The 20,480-nt window shown below is 35.0% G+C and overlaps 1 protein-coding gene across 2 annotated transcripts in view; it reads left to right on the top strand.

Annotated features, from left to right (window-relative positions):
* CSMD3 (CUB and Sushi multiple domains 3) overlaps positions 1 to 20,480 on the top strand; it is a 759,152-nt gene that overhangs the window by 98,198 nt on the left and 640,474 nt on the right. The window lies entirely within an intron of this gene.

Here is a 20,480-nt window from a genome sequence, read left to right as displayed (position 1 = left end):
GTTTCTAACAAGGCCAAATACTTGGGTTCTCAGCCTTGAACAAGGCTAAACAAGGGAAGTTGGATACATTCTCTCAGCATTTCATCCTCACTACTGATTATATTCTGTCTAAGCTGCATCTTTCACTAGTGAGCTTACATGCTTTGTTAATGATTACATACTAAGTTAGCAGCTTCAGCTTGGGGCCTGTTGTTCAGGCTGCAGTATTTCAATGCTTTAGCACTTTTTACACCAACATAAGTGGGTTGTTATAACTTAGTACAATACCTACTAGCACAATGATTATCAGTTATAAAATATACAGGATTCATCTATAGGTCAACTCTGGCTTGGGCCTGTTGTCCAAGCCTTAGCACTTCAATGGCCTGCAAGAAACCAGTAAAGACATATATTGCTAAGGCCTGCAGATGGACCTTTCTCTAATACTCTTTTACAAGGCGATTAAAGTTATTGATGAGAACACATCTCCAGAGTAACAAGCATCTATGTACAAAGAATGTAGTTTGGTTTTTTTGAGTAGAATATCGGGTGTTAGAAAAAGTTAAATGAATAGGGCCCAGTGTGATGATCTAACTAATAAACACTAAGTATAAAACTGAGGAATGTTGTGAAGAGATAGCACATGTTTATATATAGATAGATAGCATCTTCGATATATGTCTTTTATTACACCACTTTCTAAACAAAACCTAGAAACTTTAGTAGGCAACAGATATGACAGTAATGAGAAGAGATAGATGCTATGAAGGGTATAGCATATCCATGCAAACTTCCAAATGGAACTCTATATATATAAAAGTGGCAAAGTCCTGAGTGAAAACTGCCTTAATCCCAGCCTATTTCTGTACTGGAAATGTTCATATAATGTAATATTTTGGTTGTCATTTAGAAAGTACCTGTTGTTAAATTGCAAAAAGTTTTGTACAGTTTGATGGCAACAGTAAATATTAAAGGACACAATTTTAAAATTGTAACCACTGACACAAATTTTCTCCCATGTCAAAATCTGGAATTATGTGAAAGTATATAGTTTTTTTGAAAACTAAAACTAAGTAATTTCTTAGGTTACTGCCTTCATAGGAAGTATGTAGCATGGTACTTGATAATCTAACTCTAAAAATATAACCTGGATGAAAAAGTCACAGTGACATACTAATCAAGGTAATTACCTCTCATAGCCATTTGATTATTAATAATTGCAAAAATATTCTTTGCCTAGTCCCAGTGCCATTGTGAACATGATATACCACACCATGTGAAAATGAATCATGGCTGTAATAGTTTCTACTAATTATTTTTATTTCCTGTGTGATTTCAATTGATTATAGGAAGTGGAAATATATTTAAATATAGAACTGAAAAAGATATTTAAAATATAAAATCATCACAAAATCCCCCGTGCCAAGGAAAAAAAATAGAAAAATCAAGTAAACATCTTGATTGGCCAAAATACAGATCTCAGAGGTATGAAAAACAATATGATTCACTATATAAACAAGGGTTTTTTTTTTCAAATTAAATACTCTAAAAAGTATTATAAAAAGGTACCATGTTTTCACATATAAATAATATGCACATCTCATTTTTGGGGTTGAGTATTATAAATTCTTTAATTATGGTTACAGATAGGGAAAAAAATTAAAATGGAGATATCTCTCTTTTTTATAGTTAAAATGGAAAACAATGGATTTAACTTGGCTTTCCCATGAAAAATAAACATTGAAAGTATTTTTACCTTCCTCTTTTCACAATATTGTTTTTACTGTCAAACTATTGTCTATAATTTATCTCTTATTCCATTCTACTCCATTCCATTCCACATTCTGTAGTAAAATTGTTTTATCCATCTCTTTCCTACTCTTCTAAAACCACTCTAATTAATTATCCTCTCATATTTTTTCTTTTTTGACTTTACCATTTCCTATTTGTAGTTTCTATCTGTGAAATCACTTATGAAGATCACTTTTTTTGAGATCTCACAGTAGCCTTAACTAAAATTACAAAAATACCTCAACTAAAAAAATCTAGACAAGTTTCTATTTGTATCATAATATTTGCACCTGTAATAAGCAAGATTCTGACAGGCTTTCAGCTTTGGGTACATTGAACCTTGTCGCTCCATTTGACATAACTGGTTAGTTTTTTGTGGAGGATTTAAAAACTTCTTCTCTATCCCTGTGTTTTGGGTCAAGTAGGTTTAATCTTTCTGTGACTAAGGTTTTCCTGATGGTTATCTAGGGAAATTCAATCTGTTTTTTTCTCAGAGCATTATTGGACATTGTTTTCTTGTTCAGAACCACACTAGATTATCGATCAACATGCTGTAATACCAGATTTCATTATTATCTTAATGTGATCCAGATTTATATGGCTGTGGTTCTTAACACTGATTTATGTGGTGCAGCTGCAAGAAATTTTTTAACTGATATTAAACCATGAAGAAGCCATTTCAGCCACAGAGGAGTTACTGTTCTTTTTTTTCAAAATCATTATAACCGTTAACACACAAATTTATTTATTGTCCTTTTTTTGTGTTGTTATTTTATTTTTTTAATTAAAAAATGTGCTTGCTTAAACTAAGTGCTTTTTTCAGATTGGTATTTAGAGAAGTGGTCAGTTATTCCCAGTATTGAATTCAAAGGTAAAATATCAAGAAATATACAAAGCAGGGCCAACCTTCAATGTTCTAAAAGACCCTATTCACTGTATATCCTGTTAAATGGATTGTGTCCTGAGAAAAATATTGTATTGATTTCACACTTTGCATTATGTGTCTCAGTGGTTTGAAAAAGTTATATTTAGCTTTTTTATAAAACATATGTCCAAACAATGAAGATGTTTGAAGGTTCCTGCACAGGCTTTTTGTTTGACTGTCTTTATCAGTTAGAATAGTAAAAAGTAACAACTATAACTGCTTATGTTGGTATGAAATGTGGGTAGCTCACTCATTCTCTTTTCTGTGAGATATCCTGTTTGCAGTAATGATTATCTCCCTTAAAATCTTGTTTACTTCACTATCTGATTCTGTTTACTGAGAATTGTTCTTTTAACATCAGCCAGAATTACTCATATATGGAATTACGATAACATAGCCTAACCTACTCTTTGATGATTGCAAAATAGATTAGCTAAGTGGACTCATATTCGTATTATACATTTATTTTTATTTAAACCTACCCTCATTTATGAAAAACTACGTGCTACATGCAGGCCTGGCAGACCTGTAACTGCACATGTGCATTTTAAACATCCAGTCCTAAATACAGAGACAAACACTGGCTGCATTTTCTTACCTGTTTTCAGCAAAAGTAACAGAATCTTTGAAAATTTATTTCCTGAAATGATAGTGGTACTCCAAGCATGAAAATAAATTTATCTGTTTGCTAAAATAGTGGATTCTTAGCATGTAATCAAAAAGACCTTGTCATATCAGACTTTTCTTAGTAATGTTTAGTAAAAATATTACTTTATAAGGAAAAGTAATATATTTTGAAATCACTGTCTCTAAGAGTGGAACAGTACACATACACACACAGCAGTATGTTCTTAAAGCTGGTAATGTAATTATTTGGTCCCTGCTGCAATAACAGTTCTAGTTATTTAAAAATATTAGAAAATATTTATTTTTTTTTTAACAATAGTACACCATTGCATGCTTTCATGCATAGCAGAATGACATGCAGTAAACTACATTGTCAAGGCATGTAGAAAAAGTGAAGAATATTCTAGTTGTGCATTTTTTGTTGCCATGGGTAAGCTACATTTTGTCCCTACATTGATGACTTTTGGAATGCTTATCTATGTTCATTATAACTATTAGGGTTAAAAAATACCCTTAAAACTGAAGAGCTCTGTACTTTTACATGCTAACTAGGCTGCTTCAGATAGGTGTTGTTTTTCGGTGGTCCTTTGTGTGGTCCTTATGTGAAAATCAAGTAAAAGCTTCGTTCTCAATTACTGAACAAATGTAGATCCTGTTTATTTTAACAGGAATGTTCAGAGCTGGTTTGTAGAGGAACTAAAGGTGTGACTCAAAGACCATGGAAATTGGTGCGAAGACGCTGTATCAAATTCACTGCCCTATGGGTGCTAAGAATCTCTAGTGTAGGGGTGATAAATGTATATAAAAAGTGGTGATGGGAATGATACACTTATTTTTTAATTAAATTTACATATTTTTAAATATTGGAAAGATTTCTTCTTTGTTAAATCAATTAAGGGAAGATTTCCAAAAGTGGAGGTTAGAATAATGTACCTGACACACTTCTGTTATATTATACTGGATGTTTCACTGTCTTTAATGTAACAAAAATTTCCTCTCATATTTGCTATTTTCTTCTTTTCATTTTGTATCATAGGAGATGTCTGAAGAGAGCAGTCAATTAATTTGAAAAATTATACTTAATTATTGATTTTTTTTTTAACAAATCCTAAACTTAATTATATTGTGAAGAGTTTTTTTCTTCCTAGAAAATCTTCTCCTTTTCATTTTGTGGGGAGGGAAAGGGAAAAAACTCCACATGCATTCACTGTCTGTAGGGGAAGGAGAAAAATTAAAAAGGAAAATCTACATTTTCCAAGTTCAGATTTTTAATTTAGATTTTTCTCCCTTGAAAGAGGCACCTTATTTTCTATTTTGTATTTTAAACTGAAATATTATTTTCTTAAAATGCTTTTTACTTTCCTACTAGAAATTTTGCTATGGCATTTTAGATACAATGATCAATATGGAATTAAATACTTACCTGCTATGTGACTGAAAATGACATGTTTATATTCTTTATGCTTACATATATATTGTGTTGATTGTAGTAGATACTAATACTAATTTAAAACTCTTTTCTGGTTCTGTAAAGGTCATTATAGGGTCTCATTTATGGCTTGATGGGATAAATATTTTCTCAAGTGTCACAGATCTTTTCTGTCTGTCTCAGAATTTCAGATCTGAAAATGAAAAATCTTTTCTATTTTATCCTGGCTTTCTTCTCCTCCACTTCATGTTTTATTTGTTTGTCTCTGTTGTCCTAAGTTTTTCTATTTTTTTCCGGTGTTCTGAATGCCTTCCCCTCCCATGCAGCTATAAAGTTTTGCTGCTTTTCTACCCACTCTCCGCAAGGGCATTTCAGAATGGATATGGGAAATTGGGAGCTTAATTTCTCACTGCAGTGGTCAAAAATAAAAATCTTTATACATACTTCTTTCTCCACTGCAGTGGATTTAGGCTTTGCCTTGAAGCATCATATGCTCCAGACCTCTCTATAGAAAGATGACAATACCCAATGTTGGAGATATACCTCCCTCTAACACTCTCTGGACTTCCTTCTATTGCTTTCTGATGCATAGTCTGCCTGTATTTTCTCCTTTAAAGTGAACAGGGTCCCATGATAAAAGTAGGTGGCTTTTGACTCAGAGTGCAAGTTTTCTGGAAAGAAAGGAATTCAATAAAATCCATGGATTTTTTTTTTTTTTTTTGAGCTATTGTAGTCTGTTTTCCAGCTAATTTTGCTGATTGATATATTTTTTGCTCTTACTCAATAATTACTTTATATTCTAAGACACTGAGTTTTTCATATTAAAAGCATAAATTCTGAAATATATGCAGATAGCTTTTCCTCTTTCACATGCCCTGCTACTACAACTTTATCTTTGTACCAGAACAGAAATAACATGTGTGGTGATAATGTCACAAGCATTTTGTTCATGGATACATTCCAAAACTCCACAGAATATTTAGTATAAGTTGAAGCTGTTCTGGAAGTTCCTGGCATGGTGATAAGCAAAATATGGCATCTCTCCTTTCCATATTGTGCTATTTTCACACATTAAGGCAAAGTTACAAAAGATAGTTGAGCTCATCTAAAAGCTTGTTGTCACTTATAGAAGCAAATCCGGCTCCCATATTCCTCTGACTTTGGCTGTGTGATCTTTCCTTTCACTTCAATTGGCACTCATCAGGCATATCAGGCAGATTGAGTGCTCCCTCAGCAACTTTGCTGATGACACCACGCTGTGTGGTTGACACGCTGGAGGGAAGGGATGTTATCCAGAGGCACCTTGACAGGCTTGAGAAGTGAGCCCATGCAAACCTCATGAAGTTCAACAAGGCCAAGTGCAAGGTCCTGCACACATGGGCCAGGACAATCCCAAGTACAGGCTGGGTGGTAAGTGGATTGAGAGCAGCCCTGCGGAGGGGCTATTAGTGGATGGAAAACTGACTATGAGCCAGCAATGTGCGCTCACAGCCCAGCAAGCCAACTGTATCCTCGGCTGCATCAAGAGAAGTGTGACTGGTAAATTGAGGGAGGTGATTCTCCTTCTCTACTCTGCTCTTGTAAGACCTCACCTTCAGTGCTGTGTCCAGTTCTGGGGCCCCTAATGTAAGAAAGACATGGACCTGCTTGAGTGGTTCCAGAGGAGGGCCATGAAGATGATGAGGGGGCTGGAGGACCTCTTCTATGAAGACAGGTTGAGAGATTTGGGGTTGTTCAGCCTGGAGAAGAAAAGGCTCCAGGGAGACCTTATAGCAGCCTTCCAGTACTTAAAGGGGGCCTACAGGAAAGATGGGGAAGGACTATTTATCAGGGAGTGTAGTGATAGGATGAGGGGCAATGTTTTTAAACTGAAAGAAGGTAGATTTAGATTAGATTTTAGGAAGAAATTCTTCACTGTGAGGGTGGTGAGGCACTGGAACAGGTTGCCCAGAGAAGTTGTGGCTGCCCCCTCCCTGGCAGTGTTCAAGGCCAGGTTGGACGGGGTTTTGAGCAACCTGGTCTAATTGAAGGTGTCCCTGCCAGTGGCAGGGGGGTTGGAACTAGATGATCTTGAAGATCCCTTCCAACCCAAATCATTCTATGGTTCTATGATTCTATGATACCCTTTTGTGGATATGTTTCCCTTTGCTAACTGAATTGACTTGGGTTTATTTTTAATGGATATGTTCTTCATGAGGGTGGTTAAATGAACCAATTCACAGAGGAGTGTGCAAATCACTAGAACCTGTGTGAAGTCAGTGTCAGAACTGTGGGAAAATTGGAAGGAGAAGGCTTTCTTCCTTTGGTGTTTAGAGAGCTCCAAGATCTGCTAAAATGTACTGTATGTCTTTATCCAGCTTTAAGAAGATGGGGAGAATAAATGTGTTGTCATAATGTTCTAGCTGCTAGAGGCTAAGAATATGTGCTGCTTGATTCATCTTTTTTTAATTGTTACTTTAAGGACCTAGAATGTTTTTGAATACTCTAAAAGTAATTGTTTTGATATGTTTTGTTCTGATCAGTTTTTCTATGCAAGAAGCAGGCAATTCCTCACCCTAGAAAATTTTAAAGACTATTTGTATGGTAGTGAGATATCTGGTTCTTCTTACCATTTGAAGTTCTTCTTGTTATTTTTTATGTATTAAAATAAATTGACTGTTATAAGAAAGATAATTATTTATAAAGTCTGTTTCATTTCTGATGCTAAAAAGAAGTGGAGATCTGCATAATAAAAGTTTCACACTGATAATGGATGGTGGCAGTTTTTAGAAACATGCTTTGTAAAGAATATAATGATCATGCCAGAACCTGATGAGTAATTTATTGTTTAGTTCAAAGCAGCTGTTCAATTAAAAATGTTCAGCCTTGACCTATGATAATTATTTTAAAATAATAGATCGCATGAAGAGTTTTGCATTTTGACAAGGAAAAATTATCATTTGATGAAAATAAATTAGTTCATAAATCATATTCCAATTTGTTAATGAATTTTTGAATAAAGTATAAGATATTTTTATTAACATTTTCAGTGAGAGTAAAACTTGAACCCAGTCAGCCACTTCTGCTCAGTTTCTGCTTTGTTTTGTAGGCTATGAAGACAAATTCTATTTATTTATTTTAAACTGACTGAATACACATATGAAAAGTGTAGAAGTTACTCCTATTCATATTTGAGTTGGAATTCTTTTAAAGAAGCCTTTACATTCCTTACTTTCTTCCTAATTCAGTGGAATTGAATTCTGATTCCTTGGAAGGAAAACTGGAATACCAAACATCAGTTGAATTTTACCAGGATACTGCAGATCAAACTTGCAATACTCTCAGCTGAAATTCAGCACCTTTAATAACTTCTTAACAGGAACATGTGCATACACACATCCACACCCAAAAACTTAAAACACTGATTAGATTCAGACTTAATTGTCTATTACTTAGTAGAGAAGTGTTTCCCCTTTCCAATACCTTCTGAGATTTCAAAAATGTTTGTTCTGAACTGGTGTGTAAGAAATAATACCAGAGGTTATGGTGAGTTGACCTTGGCTGGCTGTCAGATGCCCACCCATTCACTCCATCACTCCCCCCCCCCCCTCCCCCGCAACAACAGGACTGCAAGAGAAGATAAGATGAAAAAGCTCCTAGGTCAAGGTAAAGACAGGAAGATCACTTACCAATTACTGTCACAGGCAAAACAGACTCAACTTGGGGAAAATTAATTTAATTAATTGCCAATTAAAAAGAGAGCTGGATGGCGAGAAGCAAAGACAAAAACTAAAACACCTTCCCCTCATACCGACCCTTTTCTTCCCAGGCCCAACTTTACTCCATTATTATCTCCTTTACCTTTCCCCTCCCTGAGCAGCACAGGGGAGATGGGGAATGCAGGGTTGTGGTTGGTTCATAACAGTTCCTCTCTGCTGCTTCTTTCTCCTCACAATTTTCCCTGTTCCAGCCTGGGTCCTCCATGGACTGCTCCAATGGGTCTTCTTCATAGGCTGTAATTACTTCAGGGAATGTCCATCTGCTCTTATGTGGGGTCTTCTACAGGCTACAGTGTGGATATATACTCTAGCATGGCACTCCATGGGCTGCAGAGGAATCTCTGCTACATTGCCTTACACACCATCTCCCTGTCCTTCTCTGACCTTGGTGTTCACAGGTCTGTTTTTCACAGTTTTTCCTCACTTCTCATTGCTTGTGCAGCATTTAGCCTCTTAAATGTTTCCACAGAGGCACTGTTCTGCAGTGGGTCTGGACCTAGCTGTGTCCAGCATGGAGTAGCCTCTGACCTATCCTCACAGAGCCTCTCCCACTACCAAAACCTTGACATGAGGTTACCCATGAAATATACACATTACAGAGCTTCAGTTTAACTCACTGCCTAGAAATTGATTTAATTCTTGAATCATGAGATTTTCATATCCCTCTTAAAACTCTATCAGTTCTTAAAGGGATATACTACTGAACTCTGAATTTACTTATTAGTTACATGTCCAATCCTTTTCTGAATCCTTCTAAACTTGGATTAATAAAAATAGTTTAACAAGGTAATTGAACTTCATCTTATCAGTTTTAATTTGCCACTTAAAGTTTCATAGAATTCTTTCTATCATTATGAAAGAATTAATAGCTTTTCTTTAAACTGTAATAGTTATTTTTCTAACAAAGTATAGCAGAACACTAGCAAGAAAACCATGATGCTTGATTGTTTGTGTTCTATAGGAAAATATGTACTGGGTCAATGGAAAAATTTTGAAGTAGGAAGGATTAAAAAGGAATCTATTACAATTTTAATTATTATGGACTATTTTACTTTCTAATATAATGTTGGAAAAACAGTTAGAACATATCGGCAAAAAGACAAATGCAAAGTGTAAGTTGTTATTTCTCCCTCCAAAATTCATTAATAAGTGTGAGTAGTGTCTTGATTGCCATCATGAGTGATTATGCAATCCAATACTTCAGAATTCTTTTGTTCATTTCAGATTAGCTACTATTGCTCCTTGACTTTTAAACCTTTGACATTTTTGGAAGTTGCTGTTTGGACATGGTCTGTTCTGCTCAAAGGTCAGAAAAGCATGGATGCATACGTGGGTGCATAGAATATGGAAGGGAGAAAAGGCCACGGCATTGAAGAATTAAAGGGAAACTAGATTTGCTCTGACAGTTAATAGAGCAGTCAGAAATATATAATCATGGAAATATTGTTGATGTGATCCATCAGATTAGATATAGGACTCTCACATCTTCAGAAATTTAAATTCATATGCACAAGGTGACTAGTAGTTTTTTACTCTCAGAAATGTTCTGGTGTACTCATTTTAAAATATTCTCTTTTTTTTTTTTAGTGTGAAACTTCATTTTTATCATTCTTCTATCTAAACAAGAAATAAAAATTAAAAAAAAAAGTCAGAAAACCAATCCCAAACATACATTGGAAACTAAGGAAAGTAGGGTGTCTTTGCAAATGTAGAAATACTCTTCTAAGATCTGTACTAGAAATAAATAGTAATATGTACTAACAAAGTTTATAGTTGTTTTATGTGGGAATCAGTTTATTTTTATTGTAGTGGTGGTAAAGAATAAAATTCATTCATTTGTTCTAGGAGTTCTACAACGAAATTCATCTTTCACAGACAGTTTTGTAGGTTGACACGTTAGATATTGTGTTTCTGCACTTTGTCACCTTGTATTTTTCTTCAGTACTGTCCTCTGAGCTTTGTTTGTTCCCCCTCCACTTAAGTAGAGGCACCAGGGAGACCGTATTGCAGCCTTTCAATACTTAAAGGGGCTTATAAGAAAGATGGAGACAGACTTTTTAGCAGGGCATGTAGCAATAGTAGAAGGGGCAATGGTTTTAAACTAAAAGAGATTAGATTCAGATTAGACATAAGGAAGACATTTTTAATAATGAGGGTAGTGAAACACTGGAATAGGTTGTCCAGAGAAGTTGGAGGTGCCCCATCCCTGGAAACATTCAAGGTCAGGCTGGACAGGGCTTTGAGCAACCTGATCTAGTTGAAGATGTTAAAGATGTTGAAGAAGTTGATGAGTTGAAGATGAAGGGAAGTTGAACTAGATGACTTTTGGAGGTCCCTTCCAACCCAAACCATTCTATGCTTCTATGATTTTATTTAAATTAAGGACTGTGAGAAAGAACTGTCTCTCTACAGAGATTAAGGTTTTTAAACCAAGTCTGAATCCTGGTCTCTTGTTTCTGTTCCTCCACTGGGAAAACAGCACTTTCTGACTTCAGTGTGTATTGTGAGAATAAGCATGTTAGAATTGCAAGATCCTCTCTCCTGTGGTATTTGTGATCACTTAGGTATGTTACTTAAATCAGGTGAAAGAAGCTATTATCACATAGAATCATTTGAATCTGTCACAGTATGTCTCATGGACAATTAAGGACTGGTTCTGATTGCCCAGAGAAGCTGGGCAACATCCATCCTTGTAGATTTTCAAGACTTAACAGTATAAAGCCCTGGGCAACCTGGTCTGACCTCAGACCTGACCCTGCTTTGAGCAAGAGTCTGGAATAGAGACCTCCTGAAGTTCCTTCCAGTCTGATTTATCCTGTTATCTTGTGTTGTGGAATTAATATTTTAGGATATCCAGGCAATCTTTTTATGGTAACCTTCCTGTGTATTTCTCATATTTTCAATAGGACAAGTTTTGTATTTATTTATTTGGGAAGACTAATGCATTTTTGGTAAACTGCATGGGAAAGCCAAAACAAGAATAAAAAAAAATCTTCTTTCTCTTGTGGCATTCATTCTAGTTTACAGTGGACACTGAGAAAGTAAATTATACTAAAACAATTACAACTAAATCTCAAGCACTAGGCTGTGGAATATGGTATAGAAATCCAACAGCATGAGATATACTTCAGACTGAATGTCCTGTATGATTTTGTGTGTGGAATATGGGCTATTCAATTTCAGGGAAGGAAGAGAAACTTTGGGTTAATACGATCTGGGCTACTTTAAAGATGCATGGTCTTATTCAAAAGCAAACATATTTGTAGATAACGGTTGTAGGTAACTTTTACCTTTTAAAGTAATTTTATTTCTTAACTCATTCATAAACATAAAAGCACCACTGATGTTTAAATAATGTATTTAATGTCATAGATTTCATCAAAGATCTTGGTAGTGAAATGCATACTTTAATTTTGAAAAGCATATTTCCTTGCCTTTCCTAGCTTTTCTGTTACTTACCTTTTATGACTCACTGTTACTGCTCCTTAGCTAGTTTTCAATGCTTTTGGAACTTTCTACTGGTAGATGGTTAGTCTGCTGTTCAGAGATCAGAGATGCTTATATGTTTGATGAGTTATTATGGAAGAGACACAATAAAAAAAGACCACAAAACAGACTGAAAAGGAAACATTTTCCATTATCATGAAAGAAGGCAACCAATAACATGCCAATAGGAAACTATGCAGTTTTAATGTGGCAGTCAGAAATATGGGATGCCAAATTGGATACACTACATATTTAAAATTCATACTTTACTAAGTAATCATATCTTCTCTTCAATATCTCAGTATTCAAAATAAGAAAATGCCATGACAATGTACAAGTGAGGGGATAGGGTCCTCAGAAACAAATATTTGATTTGTATTAGAAGACAAAAATAAAACTGTGCCTAGAAAAAAACCTGAAGAAATCTTTTATTTCAGCCAACCAGATGCTGATCACAACAAATGCAGTAACAAATTGGGTGAGAAGAGGATGTTTTTATCTTAGCAAATGCAAATAAGCAATCCCTTCTGCTGAGAGCATCTATGATTTTTTTTTTTCTCAATAATCAGAAGTAGCAGGAAAATGTTAAACAAGAATTTGGCAGGCAAAAGACCATATCTCACTAAATTTGAAATTGAATCGGTGTAACATCATTCCAGTCAGATGTTAAATCTAATCTGCTACTTAGAAAATGAATAGAAGTGTATATGAATGCACAAACACACAGACAAGACTCCATCAGCTAATAATGAATTCATCAGCATGTAGTCCAACAAGACCAAGCCCCAGCAGTACCTTACTAAGTTTAAGTTGCATTTATTTGATAAGTGTTAAATGGTAGTGTCTGCATAAATAATATAAGTTACTGGACACAGCAGCAAATAACACAATTGGTAGGAGGACTGTATTCAGTTTAATAGAAGAAATCCACTGGTTATGCAGTTTAATTTGTTTATGTACTACAGATTTTAAGAATAATATTCTCTGAAGATTATCAAGTTGCATATGTAACACTGAGACCAAAATTTCACAGCGGAAGAAAAATAAAAGTTATATTAATATGATAAAAGCAAAAGCTATAATTAGAAATATTTTAAATGTGCTTTGAATATATCAGATATTTCAATTTCCTGAAAACAGTTAAATATGGAATAACATTTCTACTGTCTTCAGAAAGTTTGGCTTTATCTGTGGGGAAGATTCTCAGTGAAGGTATAAAAAAGTTAATTTTACCAACTTTTATTTTATACTTGGCATTTGGCTTATTAGGCGTATTCTTCATCAGAATCCATCTTCTGCATTTGACATTAAGAATAAACAGTTCTTTGGAGATCAAACTAAAAGTGAGAATGGATGGACTTTGACACTCTTTCTAATTTTACAGTCAAAGTTATAATAAGTTGACATGTTGACATGTTTTATATTTCTGCATTATTTTATTTGTTTAGGCACAAACACATTTCAGATTAACCTAGAACTCTTCCTGTTGCAAAATTCCTATGAGCTAATCAGAAGTTTATTTAGATCAAGTGAAAGACTACTATTCACTTAAAAGATCTTTTGGTCAATCTCCTTGTATACTATCCAATCCAAATTGAAATATTCTAGAAGGACTGTATTTTCTTTGGAAAGCAGTAACAGACTGTAAAAAAGCTAGAATTTTGTGAACCTGAAAAAAGGTCTTTAAAATACATTTTTTTAAAATTACATATTTAAAAGGGTAATCGATGTTTTGTCAAACAACAGTTTATCTGGGATATACAGGCAATGAGGAAATGCTGTCATTTATCACACCACAATCTGAAGTAAACAATTTATCTAGGAGCACTTTTGTATGACTAATCAAGACTGCTTTCCATCATTTTAACTTTGCAGTTATGAAGAGATTGCTCTAATTTGTTCCTGCAGTTGGGAGCTTTAAAGTCCAGCATGCAACTAAAAGCTCACTTGATATATGATTAAAGGTTTATCCCAAGGATCACAGTAAAAGCAGAGAACAAAAGATTGATAAAACTTCAGAAATCTCTACTCAGAAACCTTAAAAGCTTGGAAACCATAAATCTAAGCTGATTTGTTGTTCTTAAATGATGATATAGATGATTAAAAAAAGAGAGTGAGAGAGATTACAATTATTCGTGGAGTAAGTCTTTTAAAATCCAGTTTAAGAAAGGAAAACAGACAGAGATTCAACTGTGTTTTGTTGTATGCCCATGTTTTTTGTGAATCTACAGCATGTGCCGAAATACAGTAACTCACAGGAAGAAAAGACAGTGATACACACTGTAAATGGCATGTCTGAAAAAATAGTTATGTAATTTTCAGTCACTAATAAAACAAAAAAAATTACTACAGATTTTCATATATATTCAGAAATAATCAAAACTTCTTAGAATTTATTTACTATATTTTAATTAATGGTGACAGGATATTTAGAAATTCCTGCAGACATAAGACAATGTTTTGTTGCAGACTCCATTCGACCCTTTCCATTACTGAAAAAAGATCTAAGGATGGAGTCAGAGAACTTCCCCACATATGACACAGATTCCTTCGAAACTAGTCTTTCAGATGGAAACAGACATCTTTTAGTCACTTAATTTGTACATTGGGAAATATTCTGCACTTGCATCCTTAGTACTTAGAGACATCTGAGGACTCAAATAAAATATGTCATATTTTGCCAAGAAATCTTAACAAATAAAAATATAACAGTTAATATAGCAGTAGTTATTACTAATCCATTTACAAATTACTAACACTCATACTCCATGTAACCAATTATTAAAGCAAAATCTTGTTGATAATGCAGTTAAAATTGTACAGAATCTTCCTAGAATCTACCTCTTTTCTCTGGTGGTGTTCTCACCCTTCTGATATCCCTCTGGGTCCCCAACAGCTTTGGTTTTCCTCAGGGGGATGAAGATGGCACCAGGGGGTAGTTATGATAAACAACCAGCAAGATGAATTCTTTGCCAAAGAGTATGATGGTGATGATGGAGATTTTCTTCTCCTCAGCCTTGGGTCTATTTGAGGTTATTTATACACCTATCTTTAATCATATCTCACATGCCTTTTACTCTGGCTCCCAGTTACCAAGTGTTTCTGTTCTGTTCATTCTTATATGGTGAAGTCATTACAAAAACTTTGCCAGATTCACTTTATTGAAACTACTTTACAAAGCATCATAATTTTGCTTACAAATATCTAAATTATGCAAATAATATCTAAATACATATTATGTCTCCACATGATATACCAACTTTAATTTTACCATATTTACACTGGAGTTTCAGAATTTCTGTAGACAAGAAGATTTTCAGGAAGAACATCTGATGTTTCTAAGGTAGAAGAGCTGAATAAATAAAAATGTATCTCAACCTTTTCCTGCACTCCCAGAATTATCTGTTGTCTTTGGGCATCTACCCAGCTAGTTTCATACTTCACATTCACAACTTCAGAGTCTACTAGCTGGACATATAATGTGTCCATTTCCTGTGGGCGTAATGTACCAGACAAGCTTGATAAGACATCAGTGAGAACAAAGCAAACATATGCATTAATATGAAGTGTATTAATTTAAAAATTTGTATCACTGTTGTATGTTGGATAATACTTTGTAGCTGAACTGCACCATCCCAATCAAATATTCCAGTATAATGTTAAATTCAAAATTTTGTTTTTTAAGAGTTGAAAGAGAAAGAAATATATTTTTCTCAAACTTCTGTAGACATTGCATTTTAGTTTCCATGGTTTCTTACCACAGAAGCCAGTATCAGTTGCTTATGGGATCTCTTTATGTATTTCAGGTAACACTAAATGAGCCAATTCCAACACAAAAAAGGGAAAGAGGATAAGGACTGGGTGAATGAAAAGTGCTCCCCCCGCCCCCCCCCCCCCCCCCCCCCCCCCCCCCGTCCTAGTATAAATTTATTCTGCCAAAGTGGTAGACTATAAAGGGGTGATTGAAGTGGCTAAACATTGCATGGGGGCACATCTAGAATCCCATCTCCAGAAGAGCAATGGGTCTCATGTTGGTCCAATGTCATATCTACCAGCTCTGTCCTGATGTCTCAGATACCTCACAGTGTCTAAAATAACAGTAGAGAGACACCTGAATCACTCCATTAAGTATTTTAAATCTGAAAAAAGTTGATGCAAATGGAATGAAGTATGCAAATGGCATTTAAGAGAGAAAATTGCTGTAGATAAAAAAAAACTCAGCTACTACAGGAAATTTGAATTTTAAATATGATTAATATGCAGATGATACCAGCTTAAGGAGATGACTGCTTGTTTTGCATAAGTGTCCCACATAAAGTTTTGCTTTTACCAGGTACTTACTCTCTTTGTTAGCCATTTAGTTGTGACTGGTCTGAATAGGTGACAATCAGACCTATGCACATACATTATCTTGCAGGCATTTTGCTGCTTACCTGACATCTCTCTGCTGCAGTTATTATGTACTTGCTATGTTTTATTTTCAATGGCAAAGAAAACGATTCTAGCTAACATTTATAACTTTTTGAAGAGTTTTACACACAACTGAGACTTAAGCTCTGAGGTCAATGTACTGTAGTACCCAATGAAAAATACTCAAGTATTGGTTACTTCAATTGTCTGAGCAAATTACATTATATTCCCTCTTGAAAATGTGTAGTATATTACCAAGTGATATTTTCATGTTGTTGTATTTTTACTAATTAAAAATTTTAATTAATTTTGCATCCACTAAACCACAAATAAAACCTCTGCATTTTTTCATATATATTTAAGTATAGCAACTGAATTAAAGAATCAAGCTGAACCTTTCTGAGTAAATGCAGCATAATGATGGTGATAAAAGGCAGACCCCTGAAAGCTAAATGGTATCAAATGGCTCTAATAATGATCCATTTTGCACATGAAGCTGTAATGCTTGCCACACTAGTAACGTGTTCATTTTAAAAATACCCTACCCATCTAAGCTGTGTATATGTACGACTCATAAAATTAAATAATTTGGGATAAACGTGTATTTCTTTTCTGCTGGATATGTGTTTATACCCACAATTCTCTCAAATCATTGATTAGCTAAATAGTTACCAGCTAGACCTACTGTGTGCTGCGAATTAAATTTTTATTCAAATTATTGCTTGGTTTTATGTTAAGTCAGATTACTTTCAAGTGGTGATACTTACCAATGAATTAATGTATTTATTGGTTTATGTATAAGCTAATGAAAAATTTCATTGATATTGACTTGTAAAAGAGTGCATATGCCCATTTGGGAGAGTTAAGCATTTTATTATTTTTTTTTATTGTTAGAATAAAAATATATTTTCATAATCAAATAAAATAATGTGTTTCCTAAAAATTCTGTAAATAATGCTCCATCTTTGCACAGTCATATAAATTCTTTAATCTACTTTTGATTTAATTACATTATTCATGAAGTTGTTAATGACAAAAGATATCTGTATATACACCTCTTTAATTGTCATTGCTACTTTTTTTTATTTTTTTGAATTTTCTGGTCATTATGCTGTGAGTAATATTATCTTACAATTTGGCTTTCATACCTGTCATGATTGTGACCAATAGCATACATTGGCTATTGCGGTGTCTTTAACAATTGTTTCAGTGAGGGCATAGGGTACTGAATGAATATTTCCTGGAAAAAAGACAGGCTATTGTGGGATTTTTTGCCAAAGATTACCTGAGAAAAACCAACAATATAACACCCATTAATTTAGAGTATCTGTTAAGAACACCAAGTAGTAAGAACACTAATAGACAGTCATCAGAGAACAATATAAAACTTTTTATGGTCCCCACAGCAAATGAGTCTCATGGTGAATTACTAGTACACTACGTAGAACTCATCTAAAGGTATCTAAACATTAAAAATAGATAAATCATTAAAATAAATGCTAATATTGCAATTGCAATAATTTTTCAGGAAATCATTTCCTGACCTTTCAAATTCCAGGCTTCTCATCACTCTCTGTCCTTCCCTCTGGTGATAATGGCAGGACATAACTTATCAGTACATTTCAGAACAAGACTGAGAGTGAATTTCAGTACAAAGCAGCAGAAAATGTATTAAAGCAACATTAAACACCATTGGTGTTTGCAGTACTAATATCAAGCAAAATTAAAGTTATGTGCTTTTCTTTCCAGTAAAAAATATCAGAGTTTACATCTTTTTTTTTTTTTTTTTTTTTTTTTTATGTGTTCAGAAGACCAACCTATGAACTGTGTGTTCTGGAATCCTATAAAGATGTATTGAAAAATCAAATGTCTCTGTGAATCATATTTAATACACAGCTGTTTTGTAGTGGGTGTTTAACAAAGTAGTGAACAGTTTTGGAGGTTGTTTGTGCATATGTACATTAAATTTTATATTTCACATATAGCAGTAAATTAAAACATCATCATGAATGTATGAATAAAAAAAAAAGGGAATGGTGAATTTATTTTAAGAGAAAAGGTAAGTCTTGAGCAACTTTGACTTACTCTTACATTAAGCCTACTTTGAGCAGGAGGTTAGACTGTCTGATCTCCACAGGTGTCTTCTGACCTAAATTTTTCTATAATTCTAAATTCAAAGTAATGAGTAAAAATAGGGCTCAGCTACAAACACATGAAAACAATTTAATGTTAATCATTAATAAAATAAATCATCCTAATCTGCTACACAATTTGCCATACACGACTAACTGGGCTCCAAAGGTATGTCTAGTTTTCATTTGTGAGTATACATTGCTAAATTATTAAATTTGTTCTCTACATATTTTTGACAGGTAAATACTATGGGTTTTGTTGCTCTGGTATGAACCCTGATTGGGTTATTCTCCTAGAACAAAGAAAGTGTTACCTACATCAAATGAAAAGAATGTGTAGAGCTGCGTATCAGTAGAGCATATCAGCAGTGCTATGAGTACACAAGAAGTGTCCTTTCATCTGTGTCTCAAAAATACTGGTTTTAATAAAACCAAATCAACCAGCCAACCAACCAAAAAAAACCTCCTAACAACCCCATAATTCCTTGCAAGGTCCTGGTTTGAGCCCAGAGGGCAGTTGAGCACCACCCAGCTGTTCACTCACTCCATCCCTGCCAGTGCTGGGAAGGAGAAAAATGAAAAAAAAAGGCTCAGGAATTGAGATAAGGACAGGGAGGGTTTTCTCACCTATTTAAATGGTCACAGGCAAAAGACACTCCTAGGGGAAGGGGAAATAAACAAGAACATCACTTTAATTCAAACACTTTACAAAACCAACATTTAACAGACAGAATGGGACAGTGGGAAAAGTTACTATATCTTAAAAACACAGCTTATCCCACCCCTCCTTTCTCTCTGGGCTGTTTTGTTCCTGATATTTCTACCTCCTCCTCCAGTGGCACAGAGGCAGGGGATGGGGGATGCAGTCAGTCCAATGCTTCTTCCTCCGGGGTTGGGGGGGATGCACTCCTCTGCATTCTTCCCCCTACTCCACTTGGCATCCCTCTCACAGGAGACAGTCCTCCACAAACTCTCTCCCCACAGGACACATTCTTCCTGAGGTGCTCTGGCGTAGGTCACCTCCACATGTTGCAGTCCTCCGAGTGCCAAACTACAACAGCAGGGGCTTCTTCTTCCCATAGAGCCCCGGAGGTCCTCCACAGGCTGCAGGCAAATCTCTGTTCTTCCAGTGACCTCCATGGTGGCAGGGGAGGGCAGCCCTGCCATCTCACCATGGGGTACAGGGGGGAACCTGCTCCAGAACACCTCCCCCCACTTCCTCCTTCCTTTCACTGACCTCGGTGTTTGTATAGGTGTCCTTCTTGTAACTCCTTCTCAAAATCGTCCCCAACTCAGGTTCCCCTTCTTAAATACGTTATCCCAGAGGCACAGCCACCATCACTAATTGGCTCGGTTTTGGCCAGAGGTGGGACCGACTTGGAGCTGAGGGAGCTTTGAGAAGCTTCTCACAGGGGCCACCACTGTAGACCCCTCCCCTGCTACCAAAACCCTGCCACCCAAACCCAGCACGTTATGGATGTATGATTTCACAATGATGCTCTTTGGATTTCCTGTTTGAGTTGAAAGCAGAAATATCTTCTCTGAGGTTAAAGTACATAGTTTAAGTAATTTTAAATTCCCTCAGTAAAGTGAATCATGGTCCCCTTTCTTTCATCATATTACTGCAGAAAATTCACCCACTACAGATTTTAACAGAAGTCTGTGTAAAATATACAATGCAATAGATGTTTTAACATAACCCTAAATAGTATAAATGGGCTGGTGGTTTGGACTGTTTTGGGTGTTTTTTTTTTTTTCATTTACTGATAATCTGGACCATTTTTAAAGTCCAGTTTCTATATCTTACTATCATCTCTAAGTAGTTTTCCCAAAACGATGTACCTTACCTGGCTCAGTGTCCATGAAAGCTGCTAAAATTTTATATTGATTCCTTAAACTATTATATAAAAATAATTTTTTTAAGTAATATAAACTATATACTT

The sequence above is a fragment of the Strix uralensis genome, chromosome 1 (genome assembly GCF_047716275.1).
Source record: "Strix uralensis isolate ZFMK-TIS-50842 chromosome 1, bStrUra1, whole genome shotgun sequence".
NCBI lineage: Eukaryota > Metazoa > Chordata > Aves > Strigiformes > Strigidae > Strix > Strix uralensis.
The sequence above is the reverse complement of the archived record's forward strand: the minus strand, read 5'-3'. Positions and strand labels throughout refer to the sequence as shown.